Genomic DNA, 19,439 nt, shown 5'->3' on the forward strand with positions numbered 1-19,439 from the left:
CCCTAACTGTTACTTTGGAGTCTCCGGAATATAATAATAATAATCGCTTATTGTCACAAGTAGACTTCAGTGAAGTTACTGTGAAAAGCCCCCAGTCGCCACATTCCGGCGCCTGTTCGGGGAGGGCGGTACGGGAATTGAACCCGCATTGCTGCCTTGTTCTGCATTACAAGCCAGCTATTTAGTCCACTGTGCGAAACCAGCCATTCATTGGACTCCTTCTCTTCCTTATCTGCATGTATCGCTTTAGTGCCATCACTCAAAACATGAGGCTGGATTTTACCAGCCTCTGGACACAGGCTGGGGGCCTGAGGCCTTCTAAAATGGTGATGGAAGGCACCAAGAAGGCAGCACAATGTCTGCCCACTGATACAGGATAGAACTACAGGCGGGAACCTCAGTGGCACAGCTGCCCACCAGACACCCAATGAAGCCACTTAAGTGCTCATTTAAGGGCCATTTCCCATCTTGCCACCTGCAGGCTTCCAGCGAGTTGTCAGTAAGGGGAACATGGCTGATCCATGGACCAAAAAGGGACTCCCCATTGTCAATGGCTGCTGCCATGGCCTCAGTGCTGTGGCTGGAGAGGGCACAACCACAATCACATGACACACAAATAAACAACTTGTATCAAGGGTGCCTCGGCATGGAGGTGTCCTCTTCTGCTTCCTTCAACCTCAAAAGTGGTCTCAATTGGGCCCTGGTGTCAGAAGTGGCCTCTCACTTGACCACCTCTCGTAAAATACTGCCCAGTGTCCTTTTGTCAACCTAGGCGGCTCTTAATAATTTATGATTGTCACAAGTAGGCTTACATATACACTGCAACAAAGTTACTGTGAAAATCCCCTCTGCATGCTGATGACACCTAGATCTATCTCTCTATCAGTTCTTGTGAGACATCCATTTCCTTTCTGCTATTGGACTAATTGTTCAACATTCAGTCTTGGATAAATTTCATTCTGCTCCATTTAAACATTCACGGAGCTGAAACTAGCACCTTCACAAAATTTTCACCTTTGCCAATTTCTCAGCTAAATTCAGATGGTTTATAATTTCACTTTTCTTATCCTGTCCATTTGTGTTTCTGGCACTGTATCCTCTCTGCCTAACAACTGTCCCCTTCCAGCCTCATAACATTGCCTGCCTCTGCCCCATCTCAGTGTGAAACTCTTATCTATACCTTTGTCATAATCAGATAACAAATCCATTATTTGTTGCTAAAAAGAGATGTGCCAGCAAAATCTTTCATCTAGTACTCGAGGACAAATGCTAGAAAGCCAAATTTCACAGGCTATAAGTTAAATATGGGAAAGAGCGAGATGTTCGTGATCCAGGCACGGGGGCAGAAAAGGAGACTGAAGGAGCTAGCTTTTAAAGTGGTTGGGAGGAGTTTTAGGTATCTGGGGATTCAAGTGGCCAAGGATTGGGGGCAGCTTCACAAACTAAATTTGGGCAAAGCAGTGGATCAAATGAGAAGGAATTTTCGTAGATGGGACATGCTTCCACTGACACTGGCGTGCAGGGTTCAGACGGTGAAGATGACAGTCCTTCCGAGACTGCTTTTCTTTTTTCAATGTCTCCCGATTTTTGTCCCAAAGGCTTTTTTCAGAAGTATGAATGTGGCGATATTGAAGTTTATATGGCCGGGTAAAACCCCCGAGAGTAAGGAGGGCACTTCTGGAATGGACCCGAGGGTAAGGGGGCTTGGCTCTCCCGAGCTTTATTAACTATTACTGTGCTGCCAATATATCGATGGTCAGGAAATGGGTAGTGGGGGAGGGGTTGGTTTGGGAGCGGATGGAGGCAGCATCCTGCAAAGGTACGAGTCTGGAGGCTATACTGACGGCGCCCCTGCCATTTTTGCTGGCTCGGTACTCCGCAGGTCCTGTGGTGGTGGCAGCCCTGAGAGTGTGGGGCAATGGAGGCAGCATATGAGACCGGAGGGGGGCGTCAGTGTGGTCACCGATCTGTGACAATCACCGGTTTGCCCCGGGGGGTGCTGGATGGGGGCTTTAAGATATGACCGCGCTAGGGATTCAGAGGTTTGGGGATCTATTCATTCCGGAGGGCTTTCCGACCTTGGAGACATTAGAGGAGGAGTTTGATGGGCAGCATGGTGGCGCAGTGGGTTAGCCCTGCTGCCTCATTGTGCGAGGTCCCAGGTTCGATCCCGGCTCTGGGTCACTGTCCGTGTGGAGTTTGCACATTCTCCACCTGTTTGCGTGGGTTTCGCCCCCACAACCCAAAATATGCAGGGTAGGTGGATTGGCCACTCTAAATTGCCCCTTAAATTGGAAAAAAGAATTGGGTACTCTAAATTTAAAAAAAGAGGAGGAGTTTGATTTGCCAGTGGGAACGGGTTTCGGTACCTTCAAGTGCGGGTCTTTGTATGAAGAGAGGCTTTCCTCTCCTCCCCCGAGGGGACTACAGGATAAAGTGCTGTCAAAAACAGGGGTTGGAGGCGGGAAGGTTTCGGACATATACAGGGAATTGTTAGAGTGGGAAGGGGCCCCTGTCAGAGAGGTGAAGAGGAAGTGGGAACAGGAGCTAGGAGGGTTGCTGGAAACTGAACTGTGGGAAAAAGCCTTGAAAAGGGTCAATGCATCCTCGTCCTGTGCTAGGCTTAGCTTGATTCAGTTCAAGGTAGTCCACAGGGCCCACATGACGGTAGCTCAGATGAGTAGGTTATTCGAGGAGGTGGAGGACAGATGTGGACGGTGTGGGGGTAGCCTGGCCAACCATGTTCATGTTTTGGGCTTGTCCGAAACTGAGGGAATTCTGGCAGGGATTTGCAGATGTTATGTCTGACGTTCTGGAAGGTAGGGTAACTCCGAGTCTAGAATTAGCCATACTTGGGGTGTCGGAGGATCCGGGAGCAAAGCGGGGGGGGTGGGATTTCCTCGCCTTCTCCTCCCTGGTGGCCTGGAGATGGATCTTGCCGAGATGGAGGGACTCGGAGCCCCCGAAGTCAGGAATGGAGAAAATCAAGTTCGCTCTGAATGGATCAATACAGGGATTCGCCCAGAGTTGGCAGCCGTTCATCGATTTCTTCAACATAAATTGAACGTCAGCAGTAAGAGGGGAAAGGGAAAAAGAGGAGTGGGGGGAGGGGGGGAAACAGGAGGCATTGTAATGTTAAATAAGGACAGGGAACTTAGTATACGGGTAATTGAGGATAGGGCAGGAGAAGTGGGGTAGGTGGTTTATTGTTTGTTGTTATTTTAGGGGTGTTTTGTGCGTCGACCATGCGGTTGTTTTAGAAATGTCAACATGTTAAATTGTGAAAATTACAAATGCTTCAATAAAATATTTTCTAAACAAAAAGAAAATCAAATTTCAAATGATTGCAACAATTTATGCGACAGGAGAAAAGGGTGCTGATTGGTTGGCAAGTTACCTCTGATTGGCCGAGATGTTGTCATGGGGCAAGTAACAGGGAACAATGTGTGCAGAAGATGTATTTATGTATTTGTGATTTTCCGTCAGTAAAAAAGGTAATATGTCGTGACATATAGTGGCAGAGTGATTAGCACTGCTGACTTACAATGCCAGTGATTCAAACTCAATTTCAGCCTTGGGTGACCGTCTGTGTGGAGTTTGCATTTCTCCCTCTGTGTGGATTTCCTCCGGGTCCTCCGGTTTCCTCCCACAGTTCAAAGATGTGCAGGTTAGGTGGATTGGCCATGCTAAATTGCCCGTAGTGTCCTAAAAAGTAAGGTTAGGGGGTGGGGGTGGGGGGGTTGTTGCGTTATGGGTGTTGGGTGGATACGTGGGTTTGAGTAGGGTGTTCATTGCTCGGCACAACATCGAGGGCCGAAGGGCCTGTTCTGTGCTGTACTGTTCTATGTTCTATGTTAGGTGGATTGGCCATGCTAAAATTGCCCCGTAGTGTTCATTGATATGCAGGTTTGATGGATTGGCCATGATCAATGCGAGGGTTATGAGGATTGAGCGGGTAAGTGGGCCTGGATAAACTGTTGTTTTGGAGGGTCGCTGCAGACTCAATGGGCCAAATGGCCTCCTTCTGCACTGTAGGGATTCTATGGACATTTTGGAGCAGCTTGTAAAACAGCCTCAAGTTAGAAAAATGCTGATATTTCGGGTTTGCTGTTAGTATTTATAGAGTCATGGGGTTTTTACAGCACAGGAAGAGACTCTTCAGCCCACCGTGTCCTTGCTGGCCAACGAGCAACTATTTACTCTAATCCCATTTTCCAGCACAGCTTGTATGCTGTGGCATTTCAAGTGCTCATCTAAATACTTCTTCAATGTTGTGAGGGTTCCTGCCTCTACCATAATTTCAGGCAGCGAGTTCCAGATTCCAGCCATCCTCTGAGTGAAAAAGTTTCCCCTCACATCCCCTCTAAATCTTGTGCCCCTTACCTTAAATCTATGCTCCTCTGGTTATTGACCACCTCAGCTAACGGGAAAATTGAATTCCTATCTATCCTATCTATGCCCCTCATAGTTGTGTACACCTCAATCAGGTCTCTCGTCTGCCTTCACTGCTCCAAGGACAACAGCCCCAGCCTATCCAGTCTCCCTTGATAGCTGAAACACTCCAGCCCAGGTGAATATCCTCTGCACCCTCTCTTATACAATCACTTCCTTCCTGGTATGTGACGACCAGAACTTTACACAGTACTCCAGCTGTGGCCTAACCAATGTTTTATACAGCTCTTTCATAACCTCCCTACTCTTATATTCTATGCCTTGGCTAATAAAGGCATGTATCCCATAAGCCTTCTTTACCACATTATCTACCTGTCCGGCTGTCTTCAGTGACCTATGGACATGCATACCAAAGTCGCTCTGATCCTCTGTATTTCCTCGGGTCCAACCATTCATTGTATATTCCCTTGCCTTGTTAGTCCTCCCAAAATGCATTACCTCACAATTTTACATTTTTTATTCCTTTTGCTACTCTTCTTCCCATCTAGCTAGCCCATCCATATCGCCCTGTAATCCAGGCCTTTCCTTCCCACTATTTACCACACCACCAATTTTTGTATCATCTGCGAATTTACTGATCATACCTCCTAGATTCAAGTCCAGATCATTAATGTACACTACAAACAGCAATGGACCCAGCACTGATCCCTACGGAACACCACTGGACAGGCTTCCAGTCAACCTTCAACCATTACCCTCTGTTTCCTGCCAATAAGCCAATTTTGGATCGAATTTGCCAATTGCCCTGGATCACATGGGTTCTTACTTTCTTGATCAGTCTCCCAAGCAAGACCTTGACAAAAGCCTTCCTGACGTCTATGTAGACCACATCAATTGAACTACCCTCATCCAAACACCTAATCACCTCCTCGAAAAATTGAATCAAATTTGTTTCAGTATTTTCTGTATATTTCAGTATTTACTATCTTAAAAGTTCTATTAAATCCCCTTACTTTTTCTGTGCAAATAAAAGATGTTCCTTTTTCAAGCTTTTCTCACGACTTTAATCTATCAGTTCTTGTATTATTCTTGTCATTTTCACTGTACTCTACAGTATTTTATAATGAAATGAGCAGAACTGCCTGTAATGCTTCAAGAGTCACCTAATCAATGTCTTGTATAATTACAACAACATTTTCTGGTTTTGTATTCAAAAATTCATTAAGAAAGAACAAGTGGAAGAAACTGTTAAAACTTCCCGTTCAAGCATAAATACAGTAAAGCAATGCATGAACTGACCAACTGAAGTGCACAGTTAGATCAGCAGAGGGCTTTACATTCTGCAATGGTCTGCACATTTATTGTACTAATTCAACTGAACTGCTTTTATTCTGACTCCTGCTAAAATTTATGTGCTGTTTTTGTTCTTTATAATGCATGTTTTCTGTTTTATTTTCAATATAAAGGCTCAGATTTGACAGTCAGTGATGAAGTGACAGAATGATCTCCGATGTTGAAGAAAGCTGCCCCCATGACCTAGTGAGCTCCGTGACATGGAATTCCCCTTTCCGTACATTAGTTTAAATCTGGATCCAAGTCAAGGAGATCTCCATGTATCCAACAATAACAATGGCAAGAAGCAGGTAAGCAGCCAATCAGAGTGATGTATTCTGACACTCAAGAAGCTCGACACCACCCAGGACAAAACAGACCCCTTAATTGCTCCCCCTTCCACAAACATTCAAACCCTCCACCACCGACGAACAGTGGCTGCCATCTACAAGATGCACTGCAGGAACTAGCCAAGGTTCCTTAGGTAGCACCTTCCACACCCAGGACGGACCACTACATAGAGAAGGAGAAGAGCAGCAGATGCCTGGGAAGCCCACCACCTGGAGGTTGCCCTCCAAATCAGTCACCACCCTGACTGACTTGGAAACATATCACTGATCCTTCACTGTCGCTGGGTCAAAATCCTGGAAGTGCCTTCCTAACAGCACCGCGGGAGTATCTACACCTCAAGGACTGCAGCGGTTCAAGAAGGCAACTCGCCACACCTTCTAAAGGACAACTAGGAATGGGCAATAAATGCTGGCCTAATCAGCGGCGCCCAAATTGGCCACCAGCGGGATCTTCCAGTCCCACCAATGTCTATGGCATGGCTCACCCATCCCGCTGTCAGGGAACCTGCAGCAGGGGTCAGCTTCAGCAGGATTGGAAGATCCCACATGGCGGGAAGGGCTGTAAATTCTTGTCCGATGTGTTAAAATTCACTTTTCCATTTTCAAATGAAAATGTCCAGAGAGTGAAAAAAATGATTGGGATTAAGGTGAAGTATAATAAAGATTAAAAAAATAACTACTATTTTTAAAAAATTTAATTGTTTCATTAATGGGAAAAAATTAATTCCACAAATTTAAATGATTTTTTCAGGCCCACCAAGGCTGTTCAGCACTAATTATCAAGCTAATGCATTGTTATTATTATAAAAACCCAATTGTAGCTCATTCAACACAGTGCAACTTTTTCAAGGAGTTTTACAGGAAAACTAAAAGTGTAAAAGGGCAATTGTTATCTGTTCAGTGATCGCTATTTTGAAATGTTGGCTAGTGTAGACTTGAGAGATGAACAGACACTTCCAACACTGATGAAGGTTCAACTCAATTTTATTAACTACTTCTAACTAACTAACACACAATGACTGTGGGTCTAAATGATGCTAACCTAAACTAGAGACCTAAGCCTTGTCCGAACCAGTTGATTCTCTCAGCACGTGGTGTGAGTCTGTGCTGGGCTGGATGAGTTCTTGTTACACTGAGAGGCAGCACCCAGAATGAGCGGGAACCGTGGTGCCCTCTGCCTTTATAGTGTGTGTATTCTAACTGGTGATTGGCTGCGGTGTTTGTACATGCTGATCGGTCCCTGTGTGTGTCCATCAGTGTGTGTCTGCACCACGATATACTGGTGTATATTATGACATATTTGACTGCAGTCTGTGGGGGATTTCAGCAATACACCCTCTGGAGACCCAGAATCACTGACAGTAATCTTGGATCTCCAAAATTAACTCTGCATGGAGTGACTCCAGAAGTTGTTGCCAGTTTCACAGGAGTAACAATGTTAATACTGAAGCTTCACTGTTCAAATGATCACACAATCCAGCCCATCGTTTGTGACATTCATAAATGCACGATCAGCTAGCATACTGTCACTAGGAGAAGAGGTAAGTCTACCTCTTTCTTGCCCCCTGATGCTGGCTAATTTTCAGGGACAAGGTTGAATAATGTATTTTTGATGGGCTGCTGGCTGGAGTATTGGAGAATGTCTGTGCTAGACCCACTGCAGTGTATTTTGGTTGACAGTTTTTGGGTCTGCTTGAAAATTTGTTTTTTCAAATTGTGATCAGTTGTAGCTTGCAAAAACAAAGGCGACCCTCTAAATTTAAAATAAATTGCAGCATCCTTGCATGAGGAGAAGCAAACACAATTTAATGGAGAAATTTCATTACATCAATGTGAAATCTGTCATTTGATTTTTCTTTGTTTGTTTAAACCCTTATTTTAGATGTCAAAATGTTAGCTACTGAGGGGAAAAAAGGCCAATTTGTTTTTCAGAAAATCATTTTGAATTATTTGATTCCTTTCATCAACAACATGATATACGGCTATTCACACAAAGAAATACAATTAATAAGTGATTCATAGAGAATTTCAACAGTAAATGTTTACATAAAAGTGTGACAAATATCATGGTGAAAGGAAATAGCATTTTTGGACAAGTTCCTTCATGCACAATATGGTTAATATTTATAAATTATTTTATGCCCATGAGGACAAGAAATATTTCAATAGAAACTAGCTACATTAATAACCTGAGAAATGCCCCCTACTCTCCAAGATGCAGTTGCAGGTGCAGATTCACAAAGTCTAAAAAGCAGGAAGTAAAAAGAAAGAACGGTGCCAGGAGCAAATGGAATCCTAGGTTTATGAACTCAAAAAACAAGGCTGCAGTTATGAATCTCCACAAGATCTTGATTTGGCTGCAGTTGGTAGTATTGTGTGCAATTTTGAGTATGCTAATATAAACAGGATGCAGAGGCATGGAAAAGTTGCAATGTAGATTCACTGAGACAGTTTACGAGATAGGAAACATAGTTATCCTGAGAGTTTTGAACTCACCAGACGAGGTGGTAAATGTGACTTTAAAAATATGAAAGGGTTTGTGAGGCAATTAACAAAAATTTCTATTCATCGGTGAATTGGTAAAAAGGGGGCATACATTAAGGATCAGCACTGGCAATATAAAATGGGAAGGTCAGAAGAACTTTTTCAAGCAAAAGACAACTAGAATGTAGAATATTTCATCCTAAATGGCTATTGAGCCAAGTTAATCACAAGATTTCAGAGGCAATTGAATAAAAGCTTGAATAAAATAAAGTTCAGGGAAATTGGATTAAAATAGATTCAATAACGTGAAGCTGGCACCTGCATAGGCAAGATGGCCAAGCCTGCATTTGTGCAACAAATTTCCATGATTCTATCTTAACATCTCACTTTGTATCTTTTAACCATAGGGTGTACAGATTTCAGCAATCATTAAAGCTTTGTTTCCTTTACACATAGACCAAATAGTAATTGTCATGAATTTTGAACCCAACAATATTTTATTTTTAGACATCATTGAATTTGATCCATTAAGTTTACTATAAAAAGGAAAAAGTTGCCAACAAATTGTAATATCTTTTAGAGAAATTGAATTTTAGGCAAGGAGACTATGATATCTAGGCTGGCCCAAGTACAAGGAACACCTTTTCCACAAAGCATGAAGAAATCTTAATGTGGAAAACTGGCCTGGACATCAAAAACTAATCTGAAGAGGTAAGCATTTGAATTTGAGACAAAATGCAGACACTGTATATAGAACATATAGTGCAGAAGGAGGCCATTCAGCCCATCGAGTCTGCACCGATTCACTTAACCTCTCACTTCCACCCTATCCCCGTAACCCAATAATCCCTCCTAACCTTTTTGGTCACTAAGGGGCTGGTTTAGCACACTGGGCTAAATCGCTGGCTTTTAAAGCAGACCAAGCAGGCCAGCAGCACGGTTCAATTCCAGTACCAGCCTCCTGGACAGGCGCCGGAATGTGGCGACTAGGGGCTTTTCACAGTAACTTCACTGAAGCCTACTTGTGACAATAAGCGATTTTTTTCATTTTTTTTTCATTTTCAATTAATTATGGCCAATTCACCTAACCTGCACGTCTTTGGACTGTGGGAGGAAACCGGAGCTCCCAGAGGAAACCCACACAGACACGGGGAGAACGTGCAGACTTCGCACAGACAGTAACCCAGCGGGGAATTGAACCTGGTACCCTGGCATTGTGAAGCCACAGTGATATCCACTTGTGCTACCATGCTTCCCTGTGTAAATGAAACAGGAGCGGAAAACTTCCACATATTTTGACAATGGGTTCAACATGATCTTTACTATTTTTAATCTGTCTCCATAAAATCATTAATCAATTCCAAACTTCTTGTCCAAGTGTTCAGTGAATAAATCATGTTCCGCTTGTTCATGTATCTGAAAGTATATCTAATTAGAGATGACTCCTGGAAGTCACTGGGAGAGGGAATTTTTCATTTTTATCTACACATTTGTAAATGTTCTCACAGTATAGTGTCCAATACAGAAATTTCCGATAAGGAATGTTTGATATAAAGGAGTGCTTCATGGGAACTTATACCTCAATAATATCAAAGGAGATTGGTTATTTGCTTACAACTAGTCTTTTTGACGGATGTCTGACAAGTAAATTTATAGGATTTTATAAAACAAGTAAGGAAATGGAGAAAAGTAACTCAAGAATAGTAGAGGAGACAACAATAGAAGGGTCTGCATAAGAAGAATAGTCTGCAATAGAAGGGTTCAAATTTGATATCTAAATTGTTTTAACAGAATAATCCAGAATCTTATTCATTTTGTTTGCCACCTCCTCATATTTAGAATCATAGAATTATTGAGTGGTTACAGAACATAAGGCAGACTCTCCACACGAATAACTCAACTCATCTTACTCCCCTACCTTTTTTCCTCTAGCCCTGCAAATCTTTTCTATTCAGATAATAATTCACTTCCTTTCTGACAGCCATGATTGAATCTACCTCCACCACAGTCTCAGGCTGTACCCTCCAGACCACTCACTGCATATAAATATTTTTCATGTCACCTCTGATTCATTTGCAATTCACCTTAAATCAGTGTCACTTGCTTTCGACACTTCCGCTAATGCGAACAATTTCTCCTGATCTACTCTGTCCAGATCCTTCATGATTTTGAACACCCCAATCTACTCTCCTCTCAAATTTCTCTTCGTTAAGGAGAACAGTCCCAGTTACTTCAATTGATACATTTAACTGAACTGTTTTCTCCTGGAAGCAATCTGGTACATCTTTTCTGCACTCTCTATTGCATTCACAACTTTACTAATGTGCGGCGCCCAGAATTGGACACTATATTCTAGTCGAGGCTGAACCATTGTTTTACAAACATTCACTCTAACTTGCTTGCTTTTGTACCCTATGCCTCTATATATAAAGCCCAGGATCCTGTTTTCATTATTAATCACTTTCTCAATCTGCCCTGCCACCTTAAACAATTTGTGCACCTATACCCGCAGGTTCCTCTGCTATTGTGTACATTTCAGACCATAAGATATGAGAGCAGAATTACGCCATTCAGCCCATCGTGTCTGCTGCACCATTCGATCATGGTTGATAAGTTCCTCATCCCATTCTCCTGCCTTCATGCCACAACCCCTGATCCTCTTATTAATCAAGAACACCAGATTTGTGCTTAAGGTACTGTTACCTACAGGGCTACAGACCAAGAGCTGGAAGGTGGAGTTAGACAGAATAGTTCTTTCTTTGAACAGAAGAACATTAGAACCCAGAGCAGGAGTAGGCAATTTAGCATCTCAAGCCTGCTCCACCATTCAATACGATCATGACTTTAGAATTGTACTCTATATTTTATTTTATTTTGTCTCTCCCAAGTATATTGTGGAATAAGTTACCAGGCAAAATCATTGAAAAGCATCATAATAATGAGTTGAACAAGCTTTGTTCCTGGAGAGAAAAGGGGATTGAGTTTTACTAAATAGGCGGGTGATTAAGTGTTGGGCCTAATGCTTTCTCTCTGTTCTGTAAAATGCTATTTTGTTATATAATGCAATATATGCTGGGCAGTATACTCTATTTCGTTAGGAACATCCTGGAAAAAGATTGCAGTCTGTTGTGGCATTAAAACAATGAACACTTCATAAGGTGCTTAGCTTAAAAAAAAGTCACTTACCCATTTTCTCAATTTTGTCCGGAATTATCTAGCCGTCGTGATTTTCTTTTCCCACTGGCAGCGCACCCCTGCCTGCAGGTTTCCAGATGGCGTGGAGTGGCTTCAATGGGAAATCCCACTGACAAGCAGCGGGAAAAGAGAATCCTGCATCAGCGGATGGCACGCCACCATTGAGAACATGCAGCTGGGTGTTCAGAGAATCCTGCACTTTATTTCCTCTGTCCTTTGGTCACTTTTGCATCATGCGGAATTGCCCTGACAAGATCGAAAAGCAGCCTACTCCCAAGCAGTTGACGCTATGCTAAGTACTTGTATAGGTCAAAGATAATCTACAGTATACTGGATAATAAATAATTTCTTTAATATTCTTATCTCAGTGATGTACCTTTGCATGGTTGAAGCCTAAAATATAAAGGTCTGCATTTTCTTATTTTTGAGCAAAGTTCATAACAAGACCAACATTTACGGTCATCACTAATTGCCCTTGAGAAGGTGCTGGTTAGTTGCCTTCTTGAATATAACGGAATGACTTGCAAGGCCATTATAGGGATATAATTATATGGCCAAATTCATGCAGGGGCTGGTTTAGCACACTGCAGGGGCTGGTTTAGCACACTCGACTAAATCGCTGGCTTTTAAAGCAGACCAAGGCAGACCAGCAGCACGGTTCAATTCCCGTACCAGCCTCCCCGAACAGGCGCCGAAATGTGGCGACTAGGGGCTTTTCACAGTAACTTCATTTGAAGCTTACTTGTGACAATAAGCGATTTTCATTTCATTTCATTTCACGTTGGTCTGGAGCCATGTATTTGCTTGACTACGTAAAGACATCAGGTTGTTATGGCCATTAGAGATTTTAAGATAGCTATGTTTCAAACTGTCTATTTAATCAAGATAAAAGAGAGTAATGAAATTGGACATGTGAACTGCTACCAATTCTGTCTAATAAGCCTGTGTGGCCTAGTTTACATGAGAGGGAGAGAAAGAAAAGAGCAAGAGAAAGACATAGGAAAACAATAGCTGTTGTGGAAAGCAGGGGAAAAGATTGCCAGGCAAAATGCTGGTGGTAGCTTATCCTCTGGTTGAAGAGGTGGAATCTGCAGAGATTTAGAAACACTGGAAGATTCAGCGCAATATGACCGAAAAATGGAATCACCCGAGTGGGCCTTGCTGCTGGAATTTGGTCCAAGGATTCTCAGAAGACTGAGGAAAATTACTTTTGACTTTCACTCAGTGAAACGGAGAAGTCTTTGGAAGCTGGGAGCAACTTTGGTCTGGTTCCTGTAAAGGCAATAATTCTGCTGAGGATGTGGCGTGTGGCGTCCCATATAAAAGTGAAATGGAGCTATCGGCCATGTTACAAAATTAATAACGGATATCTTTTCTGAAGTTTCGAGTATTAGTAGCCGAGTAAGTAATTGAAATTGTGTTGTGTGATTCCTTTAAATCGGTCACTAGGAATCCAGATCTCCTTTTAAAAGTGAATTGGTTTCCACAGGGATTGGAACAATGTTTCCTTGCCTAAGGGACATTAGTGGACAAGATGGGATTTTACAACAATCCGCTAGTTTCATTGTCAACATTATTGATACAAGATTTTTCATTCCATATTTATTTAACTAACTAAATTTTAATTTCTAGCTGCAATGGTGGGATTTGAATCTTGTCTTCAGATTATTAATCTCTGAGCTGGATTCACCTGTCCTGCCTGACGCAAGAATGCCACGGACAATCCGCGTAGAATGGAAAAACCCATTGACCTTGGGCGGGATTCTCCGGTCACCGGGCGAACGCGGCCAGAGAATCCCACCCACTGTCTCCAAATTATTACTCCAGTAACATAAACACTTTGTATTGTTCTCTTAATTTTAACGACTTAAATTGTATCTGTAAATAATTTTGGTGTGAATTACTTTGTTAAAACTGCCAAATTCGCCTACCCGAACAGGCGCCGGAATGTGGTGACTCGGGGCTTTTCACAGTAACTTCATTTGAAGCCTACTTGTGACAATAAGCGATTTTCATTTTTTTTCATTTCAAATTCATAAGGTGTGCAGAAAAACAATGTTGCAGAAGTTGATACATAGAAAATCAAATAGTTTCAGCTAGATCAGTTTTCTAAGATGTATATTTACTTTCATTGCCCAGACACAGGCAGAATTGCTATCTCACAGTGTCAGGGACCCATGTTCGATTCTGGCTTGGGTCACTGTCTGTGTGGAGTTTGCACACTCTCCCCGTGTCTGCGTAGGTTTCCTCCGGGTGCTCTGGTTTCCTCCCACAATCCAAAGATGTGCAGGTTATGTGGATTGATTATGTTAAATTACCCTTATGTTCAAACATGTGTAGGTTAGGTGGATTGGCAATGCTAAATTATCCTTAAATGTCCAAAGATGTGCAGGTTAAGTGGGGTTACGGGAATAGGGTGTGGGAGTGGGCCTCAGTAGGGTGCTCTTTGATAGGGTCGGTGCGGACTCAATGGGCCGAATGGCCTCCTTCTTCACTGTAGGAATTTTATGAACTAGTCTATTTAAATGTTGTAAATCACAGAACAAATATAGATTCTGATTACATATTTGCAATTACCCTGTACAATGCCTTATTCAGAACTCATGTCCCCAATACAATTCTGCTTAACCTGTGTTTCAAAGAGTACTATAAAAGGTAATGTTTAAATGATCACATCTATTCAACCTCAAGTGAAGTTAATTTAAAAATAAAATGCTGGAATCTTTCACATACGTTCTAGCCCTCCCACAGAATTTGGATGTACCAATCATTCATGTCAAAGACCCTTGTTAGCTTTCTTGAAAATCTAACAATTTTTTAAAATTCAATTGACAGATATCAGGTATATTTTTCTTCTACCAATATTGGACATGGCATGGAAATTATTTTAGCAAGAACCCAAATAAAAAATTATGGATTTCCCATTTGGAATATTGCAATCTTTGGTTTTCCACACACAGCAGCAAGTTGGAAGTGTCTAGAACTTGCTGACTCTGAAGTTTCGTCCTCCCCACGCACACAGAAGGGAGCGTTATTAATAGGAAGGCTGCCCTCTTGTGAACTTTCACATCATTATTTTCTTATTTCAATTTTGAATTTCAAGCTATCGGTGCAAATGTAGGAATAAATGCAATATTACTCATTTTGCAAGTCTATTCATCATAAATAAAAACAGTGCATGTGATGTGACATTCTTGATCAGAGGCAGGTTGCAAATGGCCTCTCGATCGGATAAATACAGTTAATCGCTTGCAAAATCTATTTTAAAATTGATTTGTAAATTACTGAAGTGTTTTTTAAAATTCGCTCATGGGATGTGGCCATCACTGGCTCGGCCAACATTTGTTACCCAGCCCTAATTGCCCTTGAGAAGGTAAGCTGCCTTCTTGAACTGCTGTTGTCCATGTGGTGTAGGTACACCAACAGTGCTGTTATGTAGGGAGTTCAAGTACTTTGATCCAGCGACAGTGAAGGAACAAATTCTGCCTAATCCCACATGTTAATTAAATTCCAATGAAAAGTTCACAGAATTATACGTATAAACTAAAATCACATTTTTTATGAGCAAGTATGCATGAATGATACCAAAAGCAGTAACGGCATATTCTATATTAATGAAAAAGTTTAAGAACTCTTATGTGACCAATCAAATGGATAAAGCATAGCGATTATTCCCATTTCTCCAGCTGTAGGAATTTAGTCATTTGCAATTCCAGAAATGTTTATTCTGCAATATTTTTGCTTAATTACATCAAAAAATACTTTTATCCTCCAATTGCTGGCAGACTTGTCACCACACTGTTAAGATTTCAGTGATTTGAAAACAAACAAGAAACATGTGTTTGACATGTTAATCACACGTGTGTATACAAGATAAATTTGAAGATTCCTTATTTTAAATTTTAAATTTTAAATCAGAAATATCAAGTTAGCATTGATTCTTTTTATTGAATTTGTTTCTTTAATCTTTAAAATGAAGACGATATTTCGGTACATTTTATTTATCGGGGTTGTTAGGGGTAAAGAGTATTTCTCCGGGGTACGTGCATTTTTAATTTACAAGGGGCGGGATTTACCAACTCGCACCATCGCGTGTCTTTCGGCGGCGGAGATCTACCACCAGCAGGATCTACCTACCCCGCCATTGTCAACGGGACTGCCCAGGGACAGCACCCCTCATTGCCGGGACACCCATGCGCCGGTGTGGGACTGGAATTTCCTGCCAGCGCAAACAGCCGGTAAATCCTACCCAAGGGCGTCGAGGTTAATGGAGTGCAGGCAGAAAAGTGGAGTTAAGGTCATGATCAGGTCAATCATGATCTTATTGAACAGGTTTGAGGGGCCAAATGGCCTACTCCTGCTCCTATTTCTTTTGCTTTTAAGTTCTTATGTTCAATACATTTAGAAGAAATCCTTAAGAAGCAGAGCAAACAGCTATGGTAAATTATAAGTACCATTTCTACTGGCATTCCACAGATTCTCTACTGAAGTTGCAATGGGAAATTCAGAGGATAATGCAGAAATTCTCTGCCTTTGTGTCCAATCAAAACTGTACAAATTTACAAGATATTTAACCATGAAAACAATTAGCATAGAGTAACTCATCCAGCCAGAAAGACATTACTGTGGCCTCATCCCACATTCAATTATTTCTCAAATGATCCCAGACGTTTTTGTTCCACTACTCATACCTAGAAGTCTATTCAAAGTGTTAAAATTCTAACTTCCTAGCATCAGTCTTAACTTTATATTTTATAGTTTGAACAGCTTTTATTTAATCTGAGCCCAAATCTAATTTGTAGTGGTAAATGAGATTGCTGTTTCTGTTCCCTTAACAGTAAGATTACAGGCGCAATTCTCTGGCCTCGTTGTGCTCTCGCTCAAGTGAAACGGGGCCGGTGAATAGTGGTTGAGGCCAAAAACGAGAACCGTGCCGGGTGCCAAACAGTTTACGATGCAACCGACCCGCTCAAGTAGGCAAAATAGGAATCTCGCTGTAGCGTGGTGAGAAACCAATTATCACCACATAAGCCCTATTTCCATACAATTAACAGATACCACCCAATATCCAACGGCCTCCCATCATTTATCGGCCTCCCCAGCAAGTGGTCATGCCCATTAGTACTCCTTTTTAAAAATATGAACCTGGGGGAAGGACTTCTGCGGGGAGCCGAGGAGGTGAGTAGCCATCTTTGCTTACGAGCAAAGAGACCTAGGGTACTGGGCTTGTCGCCCCAGTGTTCAGCAGGGGTTGGAGGGCACCCTTGGTTGAGAGTGGAGGGCACCCTCCATAGGGGTGGGCTGCCTTGGGAAGGGGGTGGACTGACAGATGTGCTCAGTTCCACCATGCCAACATCTGGATTGTGTATATCCATTCCGGAGGCAAACTTAGCCCCTGCCTTGTTAGACATTTTAGTTGCTGTGGTAGAAAGAGTCAAAAGTTCTGTTCCTTTTTCACCAACACACATTTATTTAATTCCAACAGATTCTGGACAAAACTCTAACTACACATCACCAGACACAGAGGGCATCTGAAGCCCCTTTACATATCAGTGTCAATTACTGGATACTTAACATACATCAATGAGACAACTAATTGCAATGTCTCTTAACCCATTACTTAGCATGCCTGTCTGCCCCACTGACCATCCATAACCCCCACCGACTGCTGAGGCATCTGGCCGTGCTGAAGGCTCTAGCTAATCGGGAATTGTTAATCGTGGTTAAGTGAGCACTTTACACAACCCAAGTGTATTTCCGTGGGTGGGCGGGTTATGTAGCATGTGGGAGTCACTGCTGAGCATCCCAATCAGACCGTGATGCCTGGGCACTGAGCTTGAACACTGCGGGAGGTAACACCACGAACAGCAGCAGCCAACATCCGAACACCCAGAAGATGGGACACAGTTCCATGGGCCTGTCCACGGCCGGAGTGTGGGTGAGTGCAACTGGGAGGGGTCCAGATGAAGTTATGTGCGGGTGTCTGGGGTCCGTTGATGGGGGCCCGCTGCGGTCGGGACTCCGTGGGCAGGACGTTCCGGGTTGGGGGGAGAGGAATCAATGGGGGAATGGAGGGTCTCGGGGTGGGAACCACCGCTGCTTGACAGTCTAACGCCCTCTCCCAATTCCTTACAGATATTGAACACTATGAAACGGTATTTTGGACCACGCAGAACAGGCCGTAGTGGATGTCTGGGCTTCCCGTCTTAAACTTTACCATTCCACCAGCCCCACATTCCTCCTTCCTTAGCTACCAGGTTACATGATTTGGTGGTATTATGCCTTCCTCACAATTAGAAATATTAGTCATTTCAGAATTTAATTTAGTGCAAACAGGTCAATCAAACTGACAGGTTATATTATTTATTTTTAAAAACATATTATTTTTTGGTGAGTGTCTGCTTGAACAAATAAAATTTTAAATGCCTTTATACATAGAAGATAAATGATGTTGTGTGAAATATGACATCCATCCCAAAGAATTAACTGAATTATGTCCAATACCACAAGTAGAATATAGTCAATGTCATAAAAATTCTCATTACACACTTTGCTTTTACTTTAAAACTAACTGGGTAAATTGAATTTGGTGATTGGTAATATTTGAGTTTATTAGTACACTATGCTCATATCTGGTTTGGTCCCAAAGCAGCTTTAGGCAATGGGAATGCTAATGATGCAATTCTTTTGCAAGCTTTATGTGAACTAGCTGTGTGGTGATACATGAAACATAAACATTGTTCTTTTGGTCAATTATGAGGCATTTATATGAAACCTAACTTCAATTAAGCAAAGAACATATCCATTGACCATTTTATCCATTCACACTTTAACCCCAAGTTCATCACGTTAAGGCAAAAACGTGTTGAAAAAATATCCTCTTGAAGAATTTAATAATTTAATAATTGTTCATGCTGAAATTATTTCTAGTTCCAAAACTGAACTACAAATATGAATTGTATTTTCAATTAAATTCTGTATCCCCATTTATTCTACTGAAAGGATAAGAAAGCAAACATACATATGGAGAAATGTAATAGTACATGGCTTAGAAATTGACCGATGATGCATAACATAGGCACAACAATAGCCAATTTTAGGAGCCAACCTCCTCCACCTAAAGGACATCTGACCCAATCTGGGTCACTGACATCTATGGTAGTTATCTAAAACGAGTGTGAGACTTCTTATATGGTTAAACAAGAAGGCTAATGGGCCTACAATGGAAAATTGGATACTGTTGTGCCAATGAACTCCAGATTCTTAGTAGCTTAACCTGTAGATCCCACTAAAACATTATTATAGTTGGAGGCGAATACCTCACTCTATTTTTTAAATAAAATATATTGTCAAAGCTAATTTCGACATATTTTTAAAAATTGGATAATGGCTTTAAAATGACTGAAGTCATGGCCGACTTTGACTCAAACAAAATGAATTTTCTGGCATTCAAAGCAGTTGCCATCTTGTTATCTCTGAAGAGATGAAACTGACCTGATGACTGTAGAGACCAAATTTCAAGGGAACTACCATTTACCTTTCTAAGGCCAGTCCTGGTCAATGGAGACCACGGGCGGAATTCTCCAACCCCCTGCAGGGTCAGGGAATCGCCTGGGGCCGGCGGAGAATTCCGGCCACGGCGGGAGCGGGAATCACGCCCCGCCGATCGGCGTGCCCCCCGCGGCG

At 42.2% G+C, this 19,439-nt stretch overlaps 1 protein-coding gene and 2 long non-coding RNA genes across 7 annotated transcripts in view; 2 read left to right on the forward strand and 1 right to left on the reverse strand.

Moving 5' to 3' along the window:
- The window catches only part of adamts9 (ADAM metallopeptidase with thrombospondin type 1 motif, 9), a 404,749-nt gene that overhangs the window by 167,561 nt on the left and 217,749 nt on the right, over positions 1-19,439 (reverse strand). The window lies entirely within an intron of this gene.
- The window catches only part of LOC119973081, a 131,124-nt gene that overhangs the window by 70,053 nt on the left and 41,632 nt on the right, over positions 1-19,439 (forward strand). For 2 of the 3 annotated variants that reach the window (XR_005462228.1, XR_005462227.1), the window contains one exon: positions 5,859-6,134. This is a non-coding gene — a long non-coding RNA (uncharacterized LOC119973081). Of the gene's footprint in view, positions 1-5,858; positions 6,135-19,439 lie in introns of those variants that run through there. The other variant, XR_005462229.1, reaches the window with a different exon arrangement.
- On the forward strand, positions 16,893-18,288 carry LOC119973083. Its single transcript, XR_005462231.1, has 2 exons — positions 16,893-17,691; positions 17,889-18,288. It is a non-coding gene; the product is annotated as an uncharacterized LOC119973083 (long non-coding RNA).

This window comes from Scyliorhinus canicula, chromosome 11, assembly GCF_902713615.1.
Source record: "Scyliorhinus canicula chromosome 11, sScyCan1.1, whole genome shotgun sequence".
Lineage (NCBI taxonomy): Eukaryota > Metazoa > Chordata > Chondrichthyes > Carcharhiniformes > Scyliorhinidae > Scyliorhinus > Scyliorhinus canicula.